Source organism: Equus caballus, chromosome 10 (assembly GCF_041296265.1).
Source record: "Equus caballus isolate H_3958 breed thoroughbred chromosome 10, TB-T2T, whole genome shotgun sequence".
NCBI lineage: Eukaryota > Metazoa > Chordata > Mammalia > Perissodactyla > Equidae > Equus > Equus caballus.
The window spans coordinates 1,540,236-1,562,456 of NC_091693.1; the positions used below are offsets into that span (position 1 = coordinate 1,540,236).

The window sequence follows — 22,221 nt, forward strand, 5'->3', positions numbered from 1 at the left end:
GGAAGGGAGCAGGAAGGGTGGCTGTGGGGGAAGTTATTATAAATCAGGAAGGGCTCTTACGGGTAAAAGATCTGGGGACAAGCTCTCCCCACAGGGAACAGCAGACCCAGAGACCCTTTGGCAGAAATGAGTGCATCGTGTTCTAGAAGGCAGAAGAAGGTGCGCGTGGCTGGAACGTGGAGGCCGGGGGAGCAGGAGGTGGGGGATCAGGAGCTCTGGCGAGCAGTGGGCCTTTATCCTAGAGCAGTGGGAGCTGCTGGAAGACTGCGATGGGAAAGAAAGGACTCTGCGGTGGGGGAGCAGGTGTCTGCTGGGTCCCAGTCCCACCTGGACGGGACTTTTTAAATACACTGGGCTCCTCGCAGGCGCCCACTGCCAGAGAGCCGCACCCTGACTCTCCTTCTGTGCGAGGCGGTGCGGACATCTGCCACACTGTAGACACAATTGGATGCTTTTCAACACCGCTCAGCCTTTATTTTCCAACTGCTCCATCCAGTTCAGCTGGCATAGGGCAGGGGCGGGGGCGCTGGGGGCAGCTTCCACAGGGACAGAGGGAGGTGTCACCATGTCCTCTGAGGGTTCCTGGGTGAGGGCCAGGCTGCCCAGTTCCGAGGCAGCTGACTTCCCGGCACTCGGGCCTCCAGCTCCCCGTTGGGGCACGCTGATGGTGAGGAGGAGGGCTCGTGGACGTGAACCGGCTGGCAGCTGCCAGAACAGTCCCTGCCTCCTGAAGGAGGGGACAGGTGTTGGTGAGGGGCTGGCATTCTCCCACATCAGCTCCTATGTCCTGACGTAACACACCCCTGCCCCCTTACCACGTGGACCCAGAGGCTGGGAGAGGGAAGTGACTTGCTTGAGCTCACAAGGCTGTAGGTGGCAGAGCCATCGCTGGAAGCCGCCTGTCCCAGCTAGAGGGCTGAGCCCCAGCACCTCGTGCTTCTTGGTCATTCCCTGGACATCACAGCACAGGCGTCACTAGTGTCCATAGGACCCAGAGCATGGCTCCTGCCACTCCCTCTCTGGAAACAGATTAGAGAACAGAGAGGCTGAGGACTGGCCCCGAAGCGGTGGGAGGGGAAGCTGGGGGCTGCGGCGGCTGTCCGGCTGGGAGAGGAGGGGCGGGCCTCTCGGCCACCCTTTTCTCCATCTTTTGGCCCACCTTCCTTCAGACATCCCGCAGGACCCCGGGCTACCCACAGTCTTCAGGTGAGCACGACTCCCCGAGCCACAGGAGGGCAACGCTTAACCCCAGTGTGTCCAGGGACAGGACCCCAGCAGAGGAGAGGCTCTGGGCCAGGGCCCAGCCGAAGGGACCAGGGCTGCTCATCTTTCCAAGGCAGCCTCCTCAGCAAGGCCCCTGGAGGCGCTCACATCCTGACCTCTCACAAAAGGACCACACATCTCCTTCCAGCTGTGGTTCCAGAGTAGCCTAGGGGACAGCTGAGCCGCGGGCCTGGGCCGTGTGCCCAGCAGGGACCCGTCAACTGCTGCAGGGGTGGGCCTGGAGTGACAGAGGAGCAAATCCCCGAAAAGAGCATGCGTGTGTGCCAGGCGGGCACTGTTTCCAGAAGGAAGGCAGGGGCGACAGGTGAAGCTCAGAGGGAAGGGCCTAGAGGAGGAGGTGGCGTTTGCATGGGCTGGGAGGCTTGGCTCACTGGGTGCAGAGAAGAGGGGAGCACCACGGAGAGGGAGGGATGGTGCAGACACAGGCCCTGTGGCGTTTGGGGCAGGGGGTATGCTTGAGTGCGGCTACAGGATGGCGAGTGTAGTCGAGTCCAGAACGCCAGAACCAGCTCTCTGCTAGCTGGCATGGGGCCCTCAGAAAAGTGCCCCCTGGGTGGGGACAGGCCCAGGGCTATAATGAATAGAGTGCAGAAGGGGTTTGGGCCAGATCATGTGGTGCATGACACGCACAACTGTGTGTAGCAGCCCTGACCAAGACGTCGGGGCTGGACTGGGCAGACCTTGTGAGCCCACTTGGAGGCCTCCTCTCTGGGGCTGAACGTGTAAGCGTGTGTGTCCCACAGTGCCTGACTAGGTCCCAGCCTCCTGCAGCAACAAGATGCCAGTGGGAACAAGGATGGCAGCCCCCAGGGGACAGGTGAGGAGCTACGAGCAGACTGGCAGCTCGCCCTCCCGCCAGGAGCCAGTGCTCCCTGCAGCAGGCTCGGGCAGGACGGCAGGAAGCAATTCAGCAGCACGGGCCTGCGTGGACTCCCACCCGGCCGCCCGGGACAGGCCTCTCAACCGCCCGGCCCACCACGAGGCCAGAGGCAGGGCCGCACCAATGACAGGAGCCAATTAATTCGCATTTAATGGGGATATTTTCTTTAACTGCGCAGAACCGGGGGGCATAAAGCCCTGATTCCTCTTCTGCGGCTTGAGCCCCTCTCGGTGGGCTCGTCTCGTTTAATAACTCCTGCCTCAGACCGAGGGCCACGTTTATGCGGCCGAACCCATCAACAGTCTGGTGAGGAGGCCGCTGCCGTCTGCGCTGTTCATACTCCTGCTTCCCCCCGCGGCTCCCAGCAGTTCCCATAAAAACAGATGTAGGGAATCAGACTTCCCAGCCCGGAACAGCTCTGCTCTTGAAGGCGTCCACCGAGCCCGCTCCCTCTGCGGGGCCGTGACTCCAATAGACTCGTAAAGCTGCCCTCCGATCTCTCCCCAGGAAGGAGGATCCACTTTGCCTGCAGATCTGCCAGCATTTGCAGTGTTTTATGCTCAATAATAATAGTGAGAACACCTTGGCAGTCCCTGGTGCCCTTTCCAGAGATGCTCCGAGCGCCTGGCGTGGGACCCCGCCCCGAGGATGCGGCCCATGAGCGCAGCGTCTCATCACCCTTTTGTGATGGAAAGAGGGCCATATGCCGAAGGCCAGCCTGAGCTCCATCCCCGAGGGTCTAAAAGTTGCCCCAGGGTTGCCCCTCCTCGTGGCAGGCCGCTGCTGGCCTTGGCCCACATTCCTTAAGCGAGGTGCCCTTGCCAAGGATGTGCGCTCGACCCTGGAGCTGGCGCCCAGAGGTGAGGGGATGCAGCCAGGACACCGAGCATGTCGTGGATTGACCGCCAGGACTTGAGGCTGTCTCACTGCCCCGAAGGCCTGCCCAGTTCACACAGGGCACAGACGGGACTCTCAGGGGCCAGTGCCAGGATCCTAGCCAGCCCCGAGGACTCGAGCCTCCGGCTCCCTGTCCGTGCACCTGCAGTCCACCACCCTGGTGCCAGCTGAGCTCAGCAGTGTGTGGGAAAAGGGCTTTCAAATCAAACAGCGTGGACGCACGGTGTGGGGTTGGGTCTGCCGAAAGCCGCCGGCTTGGTGTGTCTTCACAGGGACAGTCTCGGAAGAGGGCAGGCCCTCGCCGGCCCCTTGCTGCCCCTTCACTCAGAGCTGACTCCCCCGCCTGGTCCCCCACATGGCAGGGCGGGCTGACCACACACCCACTCTCAGGGCCAAGGCTGGAGTGAGACACGGCAGGAAAGGGAGCTCTCCCCAGGCATGCCCTCCTGTCTGAGATGGCTGGAGTCCATTCCTGTCACCTGCAACCAAACTCCGGGCCAGCACGGCCCCACAAACAGCCGTCCGTACGATCACAGCTAGCGTGTCCAGAGCCCCTGCCCTGCTTCCTTGAGTCTTCACAGCAGCACCAGCATTATTTCCCTACCTCCCTGACAAGGATACTGAGGCACAGAGGGGCTGAGGAACCGTCCAGGGTCACACAGCCAGTAACCGGGCCATCTGCCCCGGAGCCTGCACTCTTGATGAGCACACTGGTCTGCCTCGAAAGAGCACAGAGGAGGGTGGGGGCTCTGGGTGTCTGCTTTAGTGGGCAGGCGGACCACGTGCACTTCCCCATATTAAACGCCCTCCACCATGGGAGCGTGAGGGCCGTGGTGGACTCTCAGCCCAGTGGGCCAGGAGAATGTCACATTTCTAGGGCCGCCCCCCAGGCAGGACGCCTGTGCCATGTCCAGAGGCAGCCGTGGCCCAGGCCTTCATCACCGCTGAGGGGGCTGGCGCAGGGTCATCAGCAGAGGGAGCCAGGACAGACAGGTGGGACATCGGGGGAGGCAGGGACTGCAGGTGTGGTCTCCAGAGCCCTCTCAGGGGCTACCTGCCAAGTCCAAGGGGAAGGGGGCAGTGAGCTGAGGGGCATCCCCAGAGCCAGCCAAGCAGCCTACCCTGTCCTCGTTTGTCCTGGACGCCCAGGAGGACTCTCATCTGAGCAAGTCCTCTCCTCAGCTGACAGGAGGTTAAACCTGGAGCTGCCGACAGCCTCTCTGCCACCACTTGGGGACCATCTGCTTAAGAATGAAGCCAACACAGAGGAAAGCAGTGACAAAGAAAGAAACATCCCTGTCAATATTGTTTAAGCCCCTGGATCCAGCCAAGCCTAAAATCCCTAGACTTTTGATAGCAAGAGCCAATAATTTGTTGATGTTGTTTCAGGTCTCATTTGAGTTTGTTGACTCAGGTTTTTGTCACTTTTGTTTGAATATGGTGATATTTCATCTTGATGAATATCGGTTACACTAGAATAAGCCCCAGCTTTGCCCAGCCTTGAAGAGCCTCCTGCCGTCACTTCTGAAGAGACTGTCCTTCCTTGAGTTCCACTGGGAGGAGATGTGGCAACAGCCATGGAGCCACCCACACAGCCCCAAGGGTGCCCTGGGAGCCAAGCAAGGACCAGAGGTCCAGGGAGGGGCCTCTGGTTCTCCGGGCCAGAGGGTCCCTCTCCCACCACAGCTCTCTCTACTGTCAATTTCCACCCGGAAGCCAGAGGAAGCATCTAACAGAAGCCAGCTGACTCTCCCTTGCTGAGAACCACCCAGTGCCTTCCCATGCGCTCAGGTCGTACCCAGCCAGGACCGCGGCCCCCACCTGGCCTCACCACTTTCCCCTCCTCCCTGGGCTCCAGCCTCTCTGGCCTGTTCTCTCATCTAGAACAAGCCCAGCTGGCTCCACCTCCGGCCTCACACTCAGTTGCCTAGCACAATGCCACTGGCCCTACCTGGCTGTCTCCCCCGAGCTGGCCCCTTCTTGTCAGGCTGCTGGGCTCCAGAGTCCCTCGCCAGAGCCTTCCCTGACTAGCCGCTTCCAGTCACTCTGATTTCCTTCCTCTGTAGCAGTGATCGCTCCTTCCCTTCGTCCCTTCGTTATTGCCTGCTTCTCCCCACGGGAGGGACCTCAGCATCGCCGTGAGCACAGGGCCTGGAAGAGGGCCCTGCACACGAGGCACTCAGTAAGCACTGCTGAATGAATGAATGAATGAATGAATGGTGAACATAGCCTCCTGTGCTGACCCACAACCCTCGCCATGCCTGGTTACCCGCCCCTCATCTTCACGACACACATATCAGAGCAAGCACCCTAGTCCCCCACCTTCCTTCAGGGAAGGCCCCCCCCGCCCAGGACCCTGTTTCCCCAGCCTTCTCACCAACGTGGACGCCTCCCATTGAACCCAGGAACAGAAGGCCTCCACCCGGCACGGCAGGCCCTGTTCCCAGGAGCGGGGCCCAGGATGATGGTGGTGGTGGGGTTTTTTCCATATGAGGAAAAAATTAGCTTTCCTTACCAGACAAGAATGACAATTTACAGAAAATTAGGCTCTGAATTCATAATCTGGAATGAGCGGAAATGGTATTCTATAGCAGTCCATCCCAACTGACTCGCTATTGTATACGCACCTGCTAACATTTTTTAAGCCGGGACTTTATGGAGAGGACATTTTGATCGCTTCTGAAGTTTGCTGAGCAATTCTCCTCTCTCTCAGGCATACGATCTTTGTGCTGGAAATTTCCCTCGTGGCTCCCGCGAGCACCGGCAGACGGGCACGTGCGCTCGCACGCAGGCACGCACACACACAGCCGCAGCCCCTCTCCTTGGCACGATGCTAATGGGGGCTTTGCAGGTGCTGAGCTGTGGGAATGGAAGCTGCAGAGTGAATAACAGTTGGCACCTGTGCCGAGCTTGCCGCAGAGCTACAACCACGGTGCCCGCCGGAATTAGAGATGCTTTTCAGTGCTGGATGAAGGGAGGGGCCGAAGACAGGGGAGCGTGGAGAGCTGTGAGCACTGGGCATCAGACTGCAGAGGTGCTGGGCAGGAGGAGGTGAAGTGATCTTCCACCTCCTCACGTGCCCGTCTCTGTGATCCTACAGAAGTCACTCGTTCCAGGCCACCATTATGGGGTTGGCAGCCACCCCACCCAGTCCTTACCTCGGGCCCCCAGCCCAGCACCTACACAGACACGTGGTGGACTGGGAGCCCCACGAAGCAGGCATGGGGCTGCCAATACACCTCAGCGCCGTGTCCTGGGCCTGGAGAGTGGGTACTGGGGAAGTACCTCCAGCCTGAGTCAAGGCCCTGTCAGAAGGCCCCTCCTCCAGGGACCGGGCCCTTCACATCTGTACTCCTCATCTCCAGCGCCTGTTCTTCCAGGGCCTCCCTGACACCGAGACTCAAAGGACAGGCGGGTGTGGGCAGGGCAGCACGGAGGGGCCTTCTTTCCTTTGGGATCATCAGGAAAGAGATAGCCATGCCAATCCATGACCCAGAAATGACACGGGGACACAAGGAGGGGGGCAGAAGTACATTTGCGGACACTGTCTCCACAGGAACAAATATTAGGAGCATCCTAAGTTGACAGCAGGAGGGTCAAGACAAAAAGGAGCTGTGCAACCTCAGGCTATGGCAGCAGCGAGGAAAAAGGACAAGGGTGCCCTGTGAAAAGGAAGCTCCAGGAAATGCTATTCCCGAAAAAGAAAGCAAGCCTAAAGAAGGAAGGTGCAGACAGCACACACCGTGCAATTCCACCTTTTTTTTTTTTTTTAATCTGACAAAACGATGCCATGTATTGTGATTGGCCACATCCACACACAGGCACCAAACACACACGACACACACACGCACACAAATCCATCAAACGTGCAGAGAAGGCGGTGGAAGGGAACACTCCACCACGTCCACCTGTGGAACGGGAGTGAGGTCTGGAGCTGGGGAGACAGGGGGCCTTGGGCCTGCCCTGTAGTGTCTGCATCCTTCTTCTGACCATGAGGATGCAGTTGTGCATGCTTCTCTAAAGACTAATAATTCCTTTAAAAGAAAGGAAAAGCAAAATAAGCTGGTTTCTGCCCTTGCCTTCCCCATCGCAGTCTGAGCTAGGACAGTCCACCCACCCCAAATCGCTATGAAGCCTGCTGACCCGCCTCATCTGTGCATTCCTTCATTCAGTGTGGGCCATCTCCAGCCGTTTGGTCACCCAGCAAGTGTTCACTGAGCGCCTGCTCTAGGTCCTGGCTGTAGCAGTGAACAAGACAGACGAGGCCCCTGCCCATGAGTTCTTGTTCATGTGCGCGTGCTTCTCCTCCACAGTGCCATTGGGCACCTGGGCAGAGAGGAGCGGAACAACAGGCAGTCACTCTCGTTCGCCCTTGAGTTGAAGGAGGGAGAGGAAGCAGGACAGTCAGAGGCTGTCCATGAACATACAAACATTGTGTTTGGGCCAGGAACTGTGACGCCAGGAGGCCACTCCCTCTCCTTGCAAAGCCTCCATCCTGGGCTTGTGGACTCAGCCTTCAGGTCCAGTGCAAATGTCTCCTCTTCCAGGAAGCCCTGCCTAGTGCCCCCATTCCTGCCCCCAACCATGTGAGGTCTCCCCCTTGGCTGGGCTTCCTGTTGTTGCTCCAGGTCGGACTCACAGACTGACAGCCAGCAGACCATTAGCAGGCTGAGGAGGTATTTTGTGATGTGAGCCTAGGGGTTCAGAAGTTCCATACCTGTGCAGGCACCATCCTGGCTGTCCTACACCCAGCTTACTTCGGTTCCCACCTGCACCTGAGTTTGTAGTCCCCACTTCCAGTACATCTGGGTGTGCATTTGTCTTATCCCTCCACTCACTGCCCCGCCTACTGTGTCACGTTAATCCAGGGCCAGTCCATGCCCAGTAGTTGGATGGAGGGATGGAGGGATGAGTAGACAGATGGACAGATGGATAGATGGGTCAATAGATGGTGGGTGGATAGATGGGTGGATGGATGGAGAGATGAATGGATGGGTGGATAGTTAGATGAGTGGATGGACAAATGAACCAAACGAAAGAGAAGGGGCGGACTGACACCTAGGTGTTAAGTCACTCTGCATCAGGAACCTTGGCCGTGGAGGAAGATGAGGGGAAAGGTTGGGAGGGGGTATCTCCATCTCTTTCCCAATAAAAGGAAAATGTTATAAATTGAACCAACTAACAGATAGCTGTTGTGCACCTACTCTGTGCCATCTGCTGTGCAGTGGATGGGGAAGATGATGGGGAAAAGGAAGAAGATAAAGAAAGAGAGCAGAGCAGGGAGGGGGGGGACAAAGAGAAGGCAAGGCCCAAGGCTGTACAGACAGGATGGTGAGGCTGGGGGAGCCTGTGAGCCTCCCGGAAGGTCAGCTAGAGGGAGCTGGGGCCGGGGGAGCTCAGCCCGTCCCCGCCACCTGCAGGTTCTTCTGCTTTGGTGTTATTGGGAGTTTTGCTGAGAATTAGGTCTTGAGATGCCCCACCTGGAATGAGTCATTCCAATACCTCTGCCATCCAAAGGCTTGGGCTGTGAGGTAGACGGGGGGTCCCCAGGGGAGAGGGCCACCAAGGCAACTGGAGCTTCCCCCATTGGAACCAGCCCCCTCAACCTGGGAACCATGACAATTCCTCCCAAAGGTGGGTCCAACGGGGAGGGTGCCGGAGGTCATTCATTTAGTGACCATTTCCTGGGCCCCTTTGGTGAGGGGTACCATGCCAAGTACTGGAAGAGGGCAGATCCTGAAATCTGCTCTCGTGGAACTGACAAGCTCGTGAGTGTCAGGGGCTGAAAGAGACAAGAAGTAAACAAACAGGGAAAATAGCAGCCAGGCTACAACCAGAGATATGATAAGGTGACTGGAGGGCGACATCTCAGAGGCTGGGCCGGGAAGGCCATGTGAAGGAGGTGGCTTCTAAGCTGAGGGCAAAAGGGACCTCAGCAGGAAGCTTGTAACTCCGTCTTCCCCAGGGCAGTCAGGGCCCACCCAGGTTCCCCACTCCCTTGGGCCCTCAGATCTGTCAACAGGCACTGCCCAGGAGCCATCGCTGGGCCTGGCTCCAAGCTAGGCACCGGGGAGGGAGCAGGAAGAAGCACTCAAGGGCAAGCAGGGGCCAGAGGGTGAAATCCCCAGTTGGCCTGGCTCAGAGGGAAGAACAGCTGTGGCTGCCTAGCAGATGGCAGTCTTAACTACTCACGGAAGTCCTGGAAGCCTTCCTGGAGGAGATGATGACAGAACTGGGTATTGAAGAGGAAGGATTTGCCAGTCAGACAAGCTGGGAAAGGGCATCCCAGGCAGAGGCATGGGGCAACTCGAGGTGGTTTGAGGAGCTTAGAGCATTGAGTCCCAGAGGGAGGAAGGAACAGAGGGAAACGGGGCTGGAGGGGCACGGGCCCAGATCACCAAGGGCTGGGCATGCTTTCTTAAGAAGAACGGACTTCGTTCAGGGGGAAATGGGGAGCCATCGAGGGTTTTAGGCAGGATGTGATTTGCTTATGCTTTAGGAAGTCCCCTTTGGCTGCTGCAGGGAGGGTGGACAATGGTGGGCTGGGAGCGGAGTGGGGCAGGGGGCAAGTTCCTGATGAGAACAAGGACCGAGTGCGAGAAGTCCCCAGGAGGGAGGTATGTAAGACCTGCCGACCCCTGAATGGGGCAACAAGAGTCGGGAAGGAGTCAGGGAGGATCATCTCCGGGGCTCCTACAGTTTCGCCCCCCAGCGGTCACAATTTCCCTTGGGAGGCACCCTGCCCCCTACTCTTGGTCCATGGCAGCACCCCCAACTCTAAGATGAGTACATGATGCAAGCCTGACCAATCAGAACAGCTGCTCTGTGGACAATCACTCACACAGGAGTGGGCACATGCCCCAAGCCCAACCAATGGACGCCAAGTCTGGGGCTTCTGCTGGGATAGCTGAGCTGGCCATCCTCACCACATGGGGAGAACCTGCCAGACAGCAAGACCAAGAGATGGACACAGCCCTGATGAATGGGGCCCTGGACCCAGCTGTACCTGAAGCCCCGAGACTTTCAGTAACATGCATCAGTAAAGTGCCAGTTTGAGCTAAGATGCTGTTACTGGCAACCAAAATAATTCTGACCAAATAATAATGAAGGCAGAGGTGAGCGGGACTGGTCCTGTCCTCAAGGAGAACACTTGGTATCCGTTAGGACCATAAGTCACAGGCCCGATCACCTAGAACACAGAGCAGTAGGCGCCAGAAGGTGCAGATGTCCATGCAATTCAGAGGAGGGCAGAGGGAGGATAGGTCTCTGGAGGACGTGGCGTGCGGCCGGGCCTTGAATGGGACGGACAGATGAAGAGGGACAGACACACAGGCTAGGAAAGAAACAGCAGGAGGAAAGAAGAGGAGGTTAGAGTCCCAGGGGCATCAGGGTCGGGGCAGGGGTGGGACAGGAGACCTGGGCCCTAGGAGGGGCGTCCCTACCAGGGTAGACCCTCCCTGCTCCAGCCTTACCTGGTCAGCGGGAACACAGACCCCAAGGCTGCAGCCCGGGGTGGGCAGTCACGTAGGAGGGCAGCCTTGCTCTGACTCGGGCACCATCCCGAGGGGAGAAGCCTGGCTGCAGTCCCAACAGGCTGGCAGAGGCTGGCCCACCATGTCGTGCCTGGCCTCCTCAAGCTGGCCGAGCCCTAAGCCTTTCAGGCTGGGCCACAGGCTGCTTCAGCCTGGCTGTTCCCCGAGATGCCTGGTCCCCAGGGCGTCGGCACCTCCTTGGTAAACAGTGGGGGGGCAGCAAAAGCATTCTTCGGGAGGGGCTCTGGGACGCAATTTGGAGTAGAGGCTTGCTTCCTGGGTCACCTGTTCTCCGGAGACTCCTCGTTCCTGCCACCTTCCCCAGTGCCACACAGGACAGCCTGCAGGGCCAGCAGGGCAGCCGCAGCACCCAGAGGGCAGGCCCAGGAGCCCTGGCCCGGTCTCCAGCAACCTTCACCCCTCTGAGGCCTCAGCTTCCCTGACTTAACAACTCGTGCCCTGCTGCTTCCTGGGGATCTTTTGGAGGGGCTGAGTGAAAGTGTGGTAGGAAAGAGTGGGATCTGGGGAACTACAAAGATGAGACAGCACTGCCATGCAGTCCCACGTGCCATTTGCATCCTCCCCAGTCTGGGGCTGGGGAGGCCTAGGCCAGGGGCTGAGGCTGCAGGAGGGGAGCTGGCCGCTCAGAGAGGAGCCTCCAGCGAGGAAGGTGGGAAGAACCACATCACAGAGTCAGATAATGACAAGCGCTGGGCAGGATGCAGAGAAATGGGAGCCCTCACACGCTGCCGAGAGGAATGCAAAATGGTGCCGCTGCTTTGGGAAACAGCCTCGCAGTTCCTCAAGTGGCTAAACATGGAGATACCATCTGACCCAGCCATTCCACTCCTGGGCACATACGCCCAAGAGAGGTGAAAACCCACGCCCGCGCAGAAGCCTGCACCCAAGTGCTCACAGCAGCGCTACTCACAACAGCCAAAAGGTGGCAGCAACCCAGACATCCATCAGCGGGCGAACGGATGAACGGAGCGTGGGGTACCCACACAATGCAACGTTATTTGATCATAAAAGGGAATGCTACATGGAAGAACGTCGAAAACATTATGCTAAGTGGAGGAAGCCAGTCACAAAAGACCACACACTGTGTGATTCCATTCTTACGACAAATCTGAAGAAACAAAACCCATCAGGGGCTGTTCAGGGCTGGGGGGTGAGGAACGGGGGACAGGTTTCTTTGAGGTGATGAAAAGGTTCTAAAATTGACTGTGGTGAAGGTTGCACATACCTGTGAATATACAGAAAGCCACTGAATTGTTCACTTTAAATGGGTGAACGTATGGTATGTGAACCATATCTCGATAAAGCTGTTCAAAAGAGAAAAAGCAAAAGAATGGCAACCATCACCCAAAGCCAGAGCAGACGATGTCCTACAAGATGACTGGCCTGGACTTGTCAAAGAGCCAACGTCACGGCAAGAATGGGGTGGGGCAGGGGCTGCTCTGCGCCGAAAGGGACCAAGGAGCAGAGCCAACAACCAACAGCAGCGCAGGACTTTGGCTGGATCCTGGCTGAAAACAGAAATCCGGGGACAACTGGGGGAATTGGACACGGATTAGATATCAAACAGTTCTATGGGATAATTGTTAAGGTTCATAGGTGTGAAAATGCTATGGTGTTTATGAGGAGAATGTCCTTCTTCTTAGGGAGAACAAGCAGAAGTGTTTAGGGTGAAGTGTCCTGATGTCTGCAACTGTCATGATGGACGGCAAACAATGTGTTTGTGTGTGTGCGCGTGTGTATGTGTGTGTGAGAGCACAGAAATGGTGAGAAAAAGCAGCTACAGCAAAATATCAACAGCAGATGATTCCAGGTTGAAGTTAACAGGTGTTCATGATATTGTTCTTTCGATATTTTGATATATTCGACATACAAAAGTCAGAGAAAAAATGTCACTTTGCCTTTGTGTTACTTCCCAAGACCTTGAATGTCTCCAGATTCTCCCCCCAGTGAAGGGTGTCATTAGAGTCGTTCTGCAGGTCAGAAACAGACACTCTGGACCCTGCCCAGGTTCTTGTTCCCCAGTGGAAGTCCGCCCAAGCCAAGCAGACCTTACTGCCAACAGCACTGAATCTAGCTGCTTCCCACGGCCCCTCCAGGCCCAGGCTGGCTGCCTGCCGTCCTCTCCCCGCCATTCGTGGCACCTCCAGGGCCCCACTGCCCCGGAAGCCGATTCTCCACATGGCGCAGGAGGTGCGCCGCTGCTCACCTCCCGAGGCTCAGGATGCACTCCCCGTGGCCTGGACCGCAGCCTGAGCCTCCCGGCCCCCACCACCACCCAGGTCCTGAAACGAGCCCTGCTCTCGCCAATCCCAGGCCCTTCTCCACGCCCTTCCCTCCCCTTAGGGCCTCTCCTTTTCCCTGTCAACTCCTTCTCATCTCTTACCTGTCAGCTCAAGCCTCAGCTCCTCAGAGGAGCCTTCCTCCCCATCTGCCCTCCTCCTGGGTACAGTTCAGGGTCCACAGAACCCTGCTCCTGTTTTCAGTGTGTGCCCGTGCTCCACCGTGCCCAGCTGGCAACCTTGAGGGCTGCTGTGACCTCCATGGCCATGTCTGGTCTGGAGCGGGCCTGACACGGGGGCGGCCTGAGGCTGTCAAGGACGGTGTGTGTTACATGCCACCCTGGCACCGCCCGCTCTCCCCAGCGTTCCCGACCCAGTCCGGGCAGGGGCACGCCTGTGGACCCCCAGGCAGGACTGTGTCTGGCCTGGGCACACTGGAGAGGCGCCGCGCGGTTGGAGGCACAGACGCGAGGCACCCAGCGTGGTCGATGCAGGCCGTCCAGCAGGCCAGGCTTCTGGGAGGAGGGGCGCATTCGTCTCTGCCCCTTCAGCTGTTGGCACACAAACGGAGCCCCCCCAGGGGGCCCTGGGCCTCAGGCTGCTCCTGCTTTAGGAAAGGAAAGCTGTGGCTTCGCAAGGGGCCGTCTGCGGTAGCAGAGGACACGAGCTGGCGGCCCTGCGGGGACCCCACTGCTCTGGCTGCCCTGCAGGGGCCTGTCCACCCACTGGGATCGCCCGGACCAGAGAGCCACCTGGCCACAGCGCGCCCCTCTGGAGGCCCTGGGCAGCCACCAACGGAGGCCAGGGATGCAGACCCCGAGCCCGGGCACCTCCTAACGCTGCTCAGCACTCTGGGCTCTGCCTCCTGATCCCAGCCGCAGCCAGCTCTTACCTCCGCCCAGGGGAGGCAACGGGCCCCGCCACCAACGACAGCCAGGGCCCTGGCAGTCTGTGGGGAGGGATCCTCCAGAGGGGGTCCTGGTCACCGCGTGCTCTTAGGCAGGGGCCTCCCCTCCCTGAACTTCCACCTGGCAGAACGACTGTGACATGTCACTATGCTCATGACACGGAGGCGAGGGGCCAGGAAGGAAGACCAGGTCTTCCCCGAGAGGGACCCCAACAGGGCCCTGGCCTGCAGGGAGTGGGAGCTGTGGGTGTGCCTTCTTTCTCAGCAGGCGCCGGCAGCACCCCCACTGTACTTGCAAACACGTGACCCTGGTGTCCACGCCACCTTGCTGCAGCTTAGGCGGCGCGGCCGTCCTGCCTGGCTTGGGACCCTGGTCTCTCTGCCTCCAGGACAGGCCCGCTTCTCCTGTCCACGCTCTGCAGCGGAGTGATGTTTCCATGTGTCAATCAGATGAGGCGCTCTCCTGTTTAAACACTTCAAGGGCTTCCAGCAGCATTAGGGGAAAGTCCAAACTCCCTACTCCACGCAGCGGCCAGGCCCCGTCCTGCCTGCCTCTCGCCCCCTTGGCTCACCCCTCTCCCTCCCTCACTCCAGCCACCCCGCTGTGCCACCAACACACTAAAGTCATTCCCACACTGGCCCTTTGCATACACTGTCCCCTCAGCCTGGGTACTCTCCCCACAGCTCTTCTTGCTGGATTTTCCTCATGCTTCAGGCCTCCGCTCAAACGGCTCCTGTGGAGAAGAGCCCTCCGGAACCGCTCACCTGAGTGATGCGCCCCTCCTCTGTGGGCCCCATCACATCCCCCGCTTACCTCCACACCCGTTCTTGTAACTGGTGGGACCCGTCCTATCGTGTTCATCTACTGGTTTACTCACTGGCGTCCTGACCCCTCTTCCACTGAGGACAGATCCCTGCCTGTCCTGGTCCCCTTACCCCTGGGGAGGGGATGGTCCTCAGCACAGGACAGGAGTTCACTGAATGTCTGATGAATGAATGAGCGAACACTGGCTAGCCGTGGCTAGGACAGGCGGGGGGCTGTGGCCGTGCTCGCTGCGGGGGCTCTTCGGGGAGGCCGCGAGGATGCATTTCTGCTGTCTTCCAATGCGTGTTTACGCCATATGGCTTGCTGCACACGGGGCTGAACTGCAGATGCTCTAACTTGGAACTTTCTTGCTTTTGTGTGTTAACACAAAGATGGAACGTAGCTCACCACACATTTTGTGTTTGCTGACTATCTATATGTATATAAAACAGACTTCAGTGTTACCAGCCAACCCACTTGTGAAGTGGAAGGAAAACAGAGCAATTAGTGAGAGAGAGGGAGTGAGGAGCGCCGGCTCAGAAAGAGGCCGAGTCCCCGGGACTGCGGATGCTCAGAGGAGGAGCAGGCTCCCTCCAGGAGTTCAGGGATGGAGTGGGGAGCACAGAGATCCCGTGGCCCCACGACCCCCAGGATGGAGGCCGGCTCCCCAGGAAGCACAGCACAGAGGGTGCTTCTCTGGGCTCCTGCCCTGGGGCCTCCGTGGCCTCACGCTCCCCTTCCCGCCTCGCACCCGGCCCCACACACACCTGACAGCCGTCCTTCCAGGATGGGCCACTGTCCCTAGCCCCTGGGTCTTCTCCTCCATGCCCTCCTCCGCCCGCCCCCCTGTAACACTGCCTGCTCGCCCTCCTGGCCTGCGTTCTGGAATCTCTCACTCAGGTGTCCGAGGACCGATGCCTCCTGCGCCCGCACAGCTTCCTTCTGAGGAAGAAGACCCAAACGAGGGAACACACGCGGATGACACAGGGTTTCAGGTGCTGTGAAGAACGGAAATACGGCGCTTAATTACAGGAGAGAATTCGGCATTTATTCCACCAGATGAGCTGTATTTCAGGGCAACCAAATAGCCCTAACTCAGATGGAAAATCTCTTTACAGAAGATTCCAGTGAACAAGTTCAGAACAGTGACGTCCCGAGGTGGGGGGGAGGACTGTCCCCACGAGGAGTGGTATTTCGTCTCTGACACTGTTTAGAATGGCAAGGGCATGGTAAGGATAAAAGCGGAGACTTTTCGTCCATTTGATTGTTTGTTTAAGTTCTTTACAGACAACGCGCCCACCATTGTCTGCATCGGGCGGGCAGCTCCTGCATACCATTCCCCTGAGTTTGCCTCTAATTTGGAAGAAATGGAGGAAATAGAAAATCACCATTTTGCAAACCCTAATCAAATAACTGATTCAGGAAACAATTATCAATGGATGAAACTATGAGGGGAGGAGCTGATGGGGAGCTTTATGAGGGAGGGATGAGGCCGTGGCCACCTGACCCTGCTGTTGCATCTCAGCATCACGAAGGGGACGGCCAGGTCCCGGGGCCTCTGCAGGCAATAACATCTGGTCACACCGCATCACTGTGGACACGAGTTCAATCAGCTCGTGACTCCATGAGTGACTCCTGAGTGACTCCATGGAGGGGCAAACAGACGGACGCAAACCTGAAATGACGCTGCAGGAGACTGACCCGGCTCCCGCAGCAAAGTGGAGAGGAGGGGGCTGCTGGGAGTGAGCAGAGCAAAGGACGCGCCAACCAGACGTGGCCGTGGGCCGTTCAGATGGTGATTCACACCAAGGGTTAAAGACACACTCAGGACAACTGGGAAATCTGATTTTAGACTGAGTGTTAAATGATACCAAGAACAGTTCATTTTGTAGGTGTGTTACTGGCATCGTGGTTATGCAAGGAAACGTCCATGCTTTTTAGAGTTGTGTACTCAAGTATGAAAAGGCGAAATGACATAATGTTTGGAATTTGCCTTAGAATACTTCAGCAAAGAAAAAAATGCCACAGGCTAGATGAAGCAAATATGACAAAATCTTATTATTAAATCTGTAGGCTAAGTATGTGAGATTTCATTGTACTGTCATCTCTCTACTTGTATGTGTGTTTGAAAATTTTTACAATTAAGAAAGCAACACAAAACAGGATGCTGAGAGAAAACTGGTGAGAGGTGAGAAAAAATAACAGTCCTGAGATGAGACAAGCTGGTTGAGATAGTGCAGTCCAGCAAGGGGAGGGGATACTGAAGCTGAAGGAGCCCGCCCCTGAGAAAGCTGGGGGAGGAGCGGGCAGAGAACAGGTGCAGACACACCAGAGGACAGAGCGCTTGGTGCGTCAGAGAAAGGGGAAGTGAGGCCGCAGGCCGGGCAGAGGCAGAGGGAGAGGTGGGGAGCCAGGCCAGGGCGGGCGGAGGGGCCGGTGCAGCAGCCAGCCAGGCGGCCTGGTGCGCGGGTGAGATGGTGCTAGTCCGCCACCGGCAGGAAGCTGCATGACGGTTTCAAGAAGGGGCGGCTTTGCTTGGATTTACAGAAGTGAGCTTTTGGAAAAAAGAGATGACTCCAGCTGTCTGGTGACAAAGGCATTTTAGTGGGGAAGAGGCACGGAGGGTGGGAAAGCAGTTCAGGAGACCGCGCAGCCGTCCAGCCAGCTGATGGTGGCTCCCTCCCAAGAAAGGGAGAAGCAGGCAGACTGGAAATACGGGGGCAGCAGAAGGACACTGGGGCTTGCTGATGTGTGCAATGCAGAGGATGAGAGAAAGGGAGAAATCAAGGATGGATACCAGGTTCGGGGCTCGAGCAACCGAGTGAATGGTGGTACCTGGTGGAGAAGCAGGTAGAACAGCTTGGGGAAATCCAGGGTTCACCTCGGGGCACTTTTGGGAGACTGGCAGGCAGAGATGCCACATGAGCTGGAGAGAGTAAGAGCCCCGGCGGGCAGGAGCATTTGGAGAACAACTCCAGGGCTTAAATGGAGGAGGAGGAGGAGCAAAGGCTCAGAGCAGGAGCACCAGGGAAGGAGGAAGGCGGCCAGGAGAGTGCGATGGGTTCTCAGGAGGACGGGAGTGGGCTGCAGGCCCCACACTCCTGAGAGGGCCAGGAGATGAAGCCTGAAAAGTGCCCTTTGGAAGTGACGAGATGGAGGGCATCCATGACCTTGGCAAAGGCAGTTTCAGTGACTCCACTTCCTGCCCCTCTCCTCTCCTGTGCTGGATCAGGACCCCTGCTTCCAGATGCTTCCCTCCCCTGCATTTCTCTGCTGTTTGTGATGAATGATGGGCTGCTTTTCTCCTCCACTGAGAGGGAGCATCTTGAAGGCAGGCGGCCTGGCTCAGCCTTCCCGCCCCCAGAACAGAATTCATCCCTGTAGCCATTCCGCGGATACCTCACCATCCCCGGCCTTGGGCAAGGCACCTCGTGGGCCCAGTGCAATGGCCCAGTCACCAAGTCCTCTGGTGTCCAGCAGCACGAAGGACGTGGAGACAGGGAGTTTGCCCAGCTGTCCCCAAACACTGGAACTGAGCTCACTGAGCTCCTCGCCGAAGACTGATGGGGGGATCCTGGGGGCCTCCTCATGGGAGCCAGGGGACACACCCTGAAAAGACAACCATCCTCTACCCCTGGCCATGTGCATGGAGCCCCCGAGCGCCCTTCCACTCAGCACCTCACCTCAGCCTCACGCCCACTCTCTTTACCAGCCTCCTGGCTTCTTATGTGGACTACAGTTTTATACATTCATTGAAGTACTGCCATGGCACGGAGTGAGTGAGTCACTCCTTTTCGGTTCTCCTTCACGTGTCTGCTTGATCAGGAGGGAGTGTCAGGTTGAAGCTGACATGGTCCGGCACCTCCAAATATTTGCTCATCTCTTTTTTAAAAAATTGTACCAAATACGTGTAACATAAAATTTAGCATCTTAACCACATTCAAGTGTATAATTCAGTGGCCTAGGCACACTCACAGTGCTGGGCAGCCCTCACCACCATCCGCCCTCAGAACTCCGTCATCGTGCAAAACTGAAACTCTGCGCCCATTAAACACTAACGCCCCCCCCCCCCCCATCCCCATCCTCCACCCCCCAGCCCTGCCACCACCCTTCCACTTCCTGTCCATGGACTGCATTACTCTAGGTGGCTCACATTGGTGGAATCATTCAGTCATCTCCTGTGTTAAACAGAGAGATCAGGCCTCAGGCTGACCGCACTTTGTCCTGTTTGCGGTTGTAAACACTTCGAGGCTTCCTTTCTCTTTGCGGCTGGTCAGGCTGGTCTTCCATGCGGGGTAGGGATAGTGGGTTTCCTTTTCCAAACAGACAGACTGGAGTGGGAACTCCGACTGGTCGTGAAGGTTGAAGGAGGAAAGCTCTCAGCAGAGAAGAGAGGGTGGGAGGGCAGGAGGGGGGCAAGCCCGGGCCTTGAGCATGGAGGCTCCTAGTGCTGAGCTCTCTGTGTCCACGTACCAGCCCCACGTGGGCCTCAGCAAAAGAATGCACCCCCACTCCACGCGCCGGCCTCCTCGGCTTCCCGTCACCATCTGGAAAAGGCTCTCTGCACCTCTCACCTTTGCCCCTTATCCGTTCATCCATACCCGTATTTATTCAGCAGACCTGGCTCTCCAGACCCTGCGCTGGGCTCTGGGGAGTGCTCAGGCCTCAGGGCCTGGGTTAGTCCCAGTTTAGCTCTCCTCAATGCCTTCTTCCCTCTCTCCTTCTTGTTCACTTAATCCTGACATTCTCTCATCCAAGGCCCCGCTATGCAGGTTCTGGGCCAGCTCTGAATTCCTACGTGGGGCCTCAAGGTCAGACAAGTACAGTGGCCAGGTTGATACCTAAAAGAGTAAAGACCTAGGGAGAAGCTGCCCCACCCAGAGAGGTCAGCTGCCTGCTGTTGCCCTGCACAGATGTGGGCCTGACTTTGCCAAATCATCCCATTGCTCAACGAGTTGGAATCCCTTATGTGAACAAGAATTCAATTTCTTGGTAATATTCTCTGGGCCACGGGCATGAGTTTGTGACCTCCATCCAGTCACGTCTGGGGGGAGTTCTGCTCAGGTAGTGTCCACTTGCCCCCAGAGGGTGTGAGGTGTTCTTAGGAGCTCCTGGTGGGCAGGGTCGAGCCAGTCCACCCAGGCCCACCAGCATTTGCCTGGGCGCGGGCACGCAGGAGCTCCTGAGGCTGCCAGGCCCAGTAAGAGTGCCTGGGGGAACTGAGTGACTGAGGGATGTCGCCAGGGATGTCAGGATTCCTGGGGAACTGAGACAGTGACCTAAGCCGGGCACCCCAGAACGATGTGCCGCCAGCCATGCCAGTGTGGATTTACAGACCCTATAGAGAAGGCCACTGGGAGGCTCTCTGGTGGCACGAACGGATGAGCTATGACAGTTTATCACCCTGTCACTCACCCGTGACATCCACGACTTTCTTGGTTGCAAGTTATGAGAAACCCAACCCCAACTGGCTAAATAAATACGTGAAAATAATTATTGGCTCCATCATCCAGAAAGTTCCTAGACTTCGGTCTGGGGCTTCATTGGTTCCAGGAGCTCAACGAATCAGAAGCCTGCCTCCCCTGGCCTCTGGCTTTGCATCCCCCCTCCTCCCAAGGACGGCCCTCTAAGGAAGGTCACCCTGAGTGGCAAGATGGCCTCCTGGTTCCAAGCCTTCTTCCAGTCAGCCTAGCAACTCCGGAGGATTTTCACTGGCCCAGCTTGGGTCATGTGCCTACCCCTGAGCCAATCACACGGTCAGGAATATGATGCTTTGATTGGACAAGCCACGTCCCCATCAAAGGGCAGAGGGCAGTACTTCAAGGAGAGTGTGAGTCCCTGACCAGAAGGGAGGTGCTGGGCCTCCTCCCTGTGAGGCCCCGCTCCTATCTTCAGAAAACCCAAATGAGGAGATTTGAGTGAAACCTGAGGATACGGCCGGGCAGTCGGCTGTGCTGTGGGAGTAGCTTGTTGCTACATAGCTGCCTCCCCACCCCCAGCCTGGTCACAGCCCCCTCCTTGAGGTGTCTTCAAATTATTCTCTGTTCCTGGCAGCCCTGAGTTTAGCGCAGAATCCATAAATGTTAGCCGCCATCATTGCTCTATCATATACTAAGTTTAAAGGTCAATGTTAATTTTCACTGGGGTTTCTTAACTGATCAGAGCCTTCTGTGTAGAGAAGTGTCGACGGGACTTTCTCCTCAGTGCAGGAGGGCTAGGCCAAGTTTGGGTCCGCGCACTGGTCTGCTGGTCGCCCCCTCGGGCTCCATGGCAGCGTGAGCTTGAGCTGAATGGTGACTGAGCTGTGGGGAGCAGGCACGGGGGCCCTGGAATCCAGCTGGCCGGGCAGGCCTGTGCAGACAGATTTCCAGGGCTGAGGGAGGACTGGAATCAGGCCCCTGGGGCCTTCCCACATGCGAGTTCCTGGGCACGGGATCCTGCTCGTGCTGCCTGGCCCCCACCCCACACTCACACTGGTGAGCCAGTTTGGCTCTCCTCTTCTGGTAATCACCAGAGCCCCCTCCTTTGGCTCAGCCAGGCAGCCACAGTTGTCCAGCTCTGCCTGACAGCAAAGCTTTGGCGGGCTCCACTCCCAGCCATAGCCCACGCCTTCCCCAGAGAACCCCCTCCACAGCAGCGCTGCTTAGCTTTCTGTTAGGTGCCTTTAGGGAGCTGGTCAAAGCTCTGCACCAGCCACCCAGAAAAGCACACACGAGGGGCCAGCACTGTCAGTGGGCATTTCCTGGGCCCTGAAGGCTGTCTGGGGGCCCAGGGTAAGGAAGCCTATCTGGGAAGGACTTCCCCCTGCTAACCCCTGTGCACTTACTTCTCCTTAACCCTTGTAGCTGGCTCCTGCCCTCACTCCTGCACCATCATCAGGGCCTGAACCACACACGAAGCTAAGCAAATGACCCTAAATTTCTTTATAGATAATGATAATTCTTAATACATATTGAGCACTATGTGCTAAACACTGTTGCAAATGCATTATGGGTATTAATACATTTACTCCTAATGGCACTCTGGAGGTTGGAATAATTAGAATCACCCACTTTACAGATGAGAACATCGAAGCACCGAGAGGCAGGCGCTGCCCTCCCTACACAGCGGCCGGCTTACCACCTCTAGTCCAATCCGTAGTCTCCCTTAAGGCTGAGCCAATGCTCGGACTCTCTGAGCCTGATGCAGTCACAGAACGAAATGCAGCCAAACAGCCAAGGGTGAGCTGCGCCAGATGAGTGGCCCTCAGTAACTTCTGAAGACTCCAAGCCTTTGTACAGGCTGTTTCCACTGCCTTGCACATATCTTTTCTATTGCCTCTGCCAAACTCATTCATCCTTCCTGCCTAGATGCTGCTTCCTCCATGCAGCCTTCTTGGCATATAGGAGCAGGCTGGATGCCCCCTCTCCTGAGCTCCATGTGAAGTCATAGCCCCCAGAATTTTCCCATCCTAGCCATTCTCACTCCGTGCTGCCACTGCCGTCTACATGACCGCTCCCCTTCCAGACCGGGAGCTCCCCAATGGGCAGGGATTACGTCTTGCTTTACTTTGTTTCGAATTATTTTTTCAAAAAATAATTCTTTCATTTTTTACTGAAGTATAACATCCAGTAAAG

At 57.3% G+C, this 22,221-nt stretch overlaps 2 long non-coding RNA genes across 3 annotated transcripts in view; both read right to left on the reverse strand.

Moving 5' to 3' along the window:
• The window catches only part of LOC138915687 (uncharacterized), a 45,854-nt gene that overhangs the window by 20,129 nt on the left and 3,504 nt on the right, over positions 1-22,221 (reverse strand). The gene's annotated exons all lie outside the window — the stretch shown is intronic.
• Positions 447-13,171, reverse strand: LOC138915686 (uncharacterized). Of its 2 annotated transcripts, none has more exons than XR_011421794.1 (4): positions 12,998-13,171; positions 5,689-5,920; positions 816-1,019; positions 447-727 (listed from the first exon to the last, which is right to left on the reverse strand). It is a non-coding gene; the product is annotated as an uncharacterized lncRNA (long non-coding RNA). The 2 variants fall into 2 exon arrangements; XR_011421795.1 differs by having other exon boundaries at positions 457-727; positions 5,689-5,935.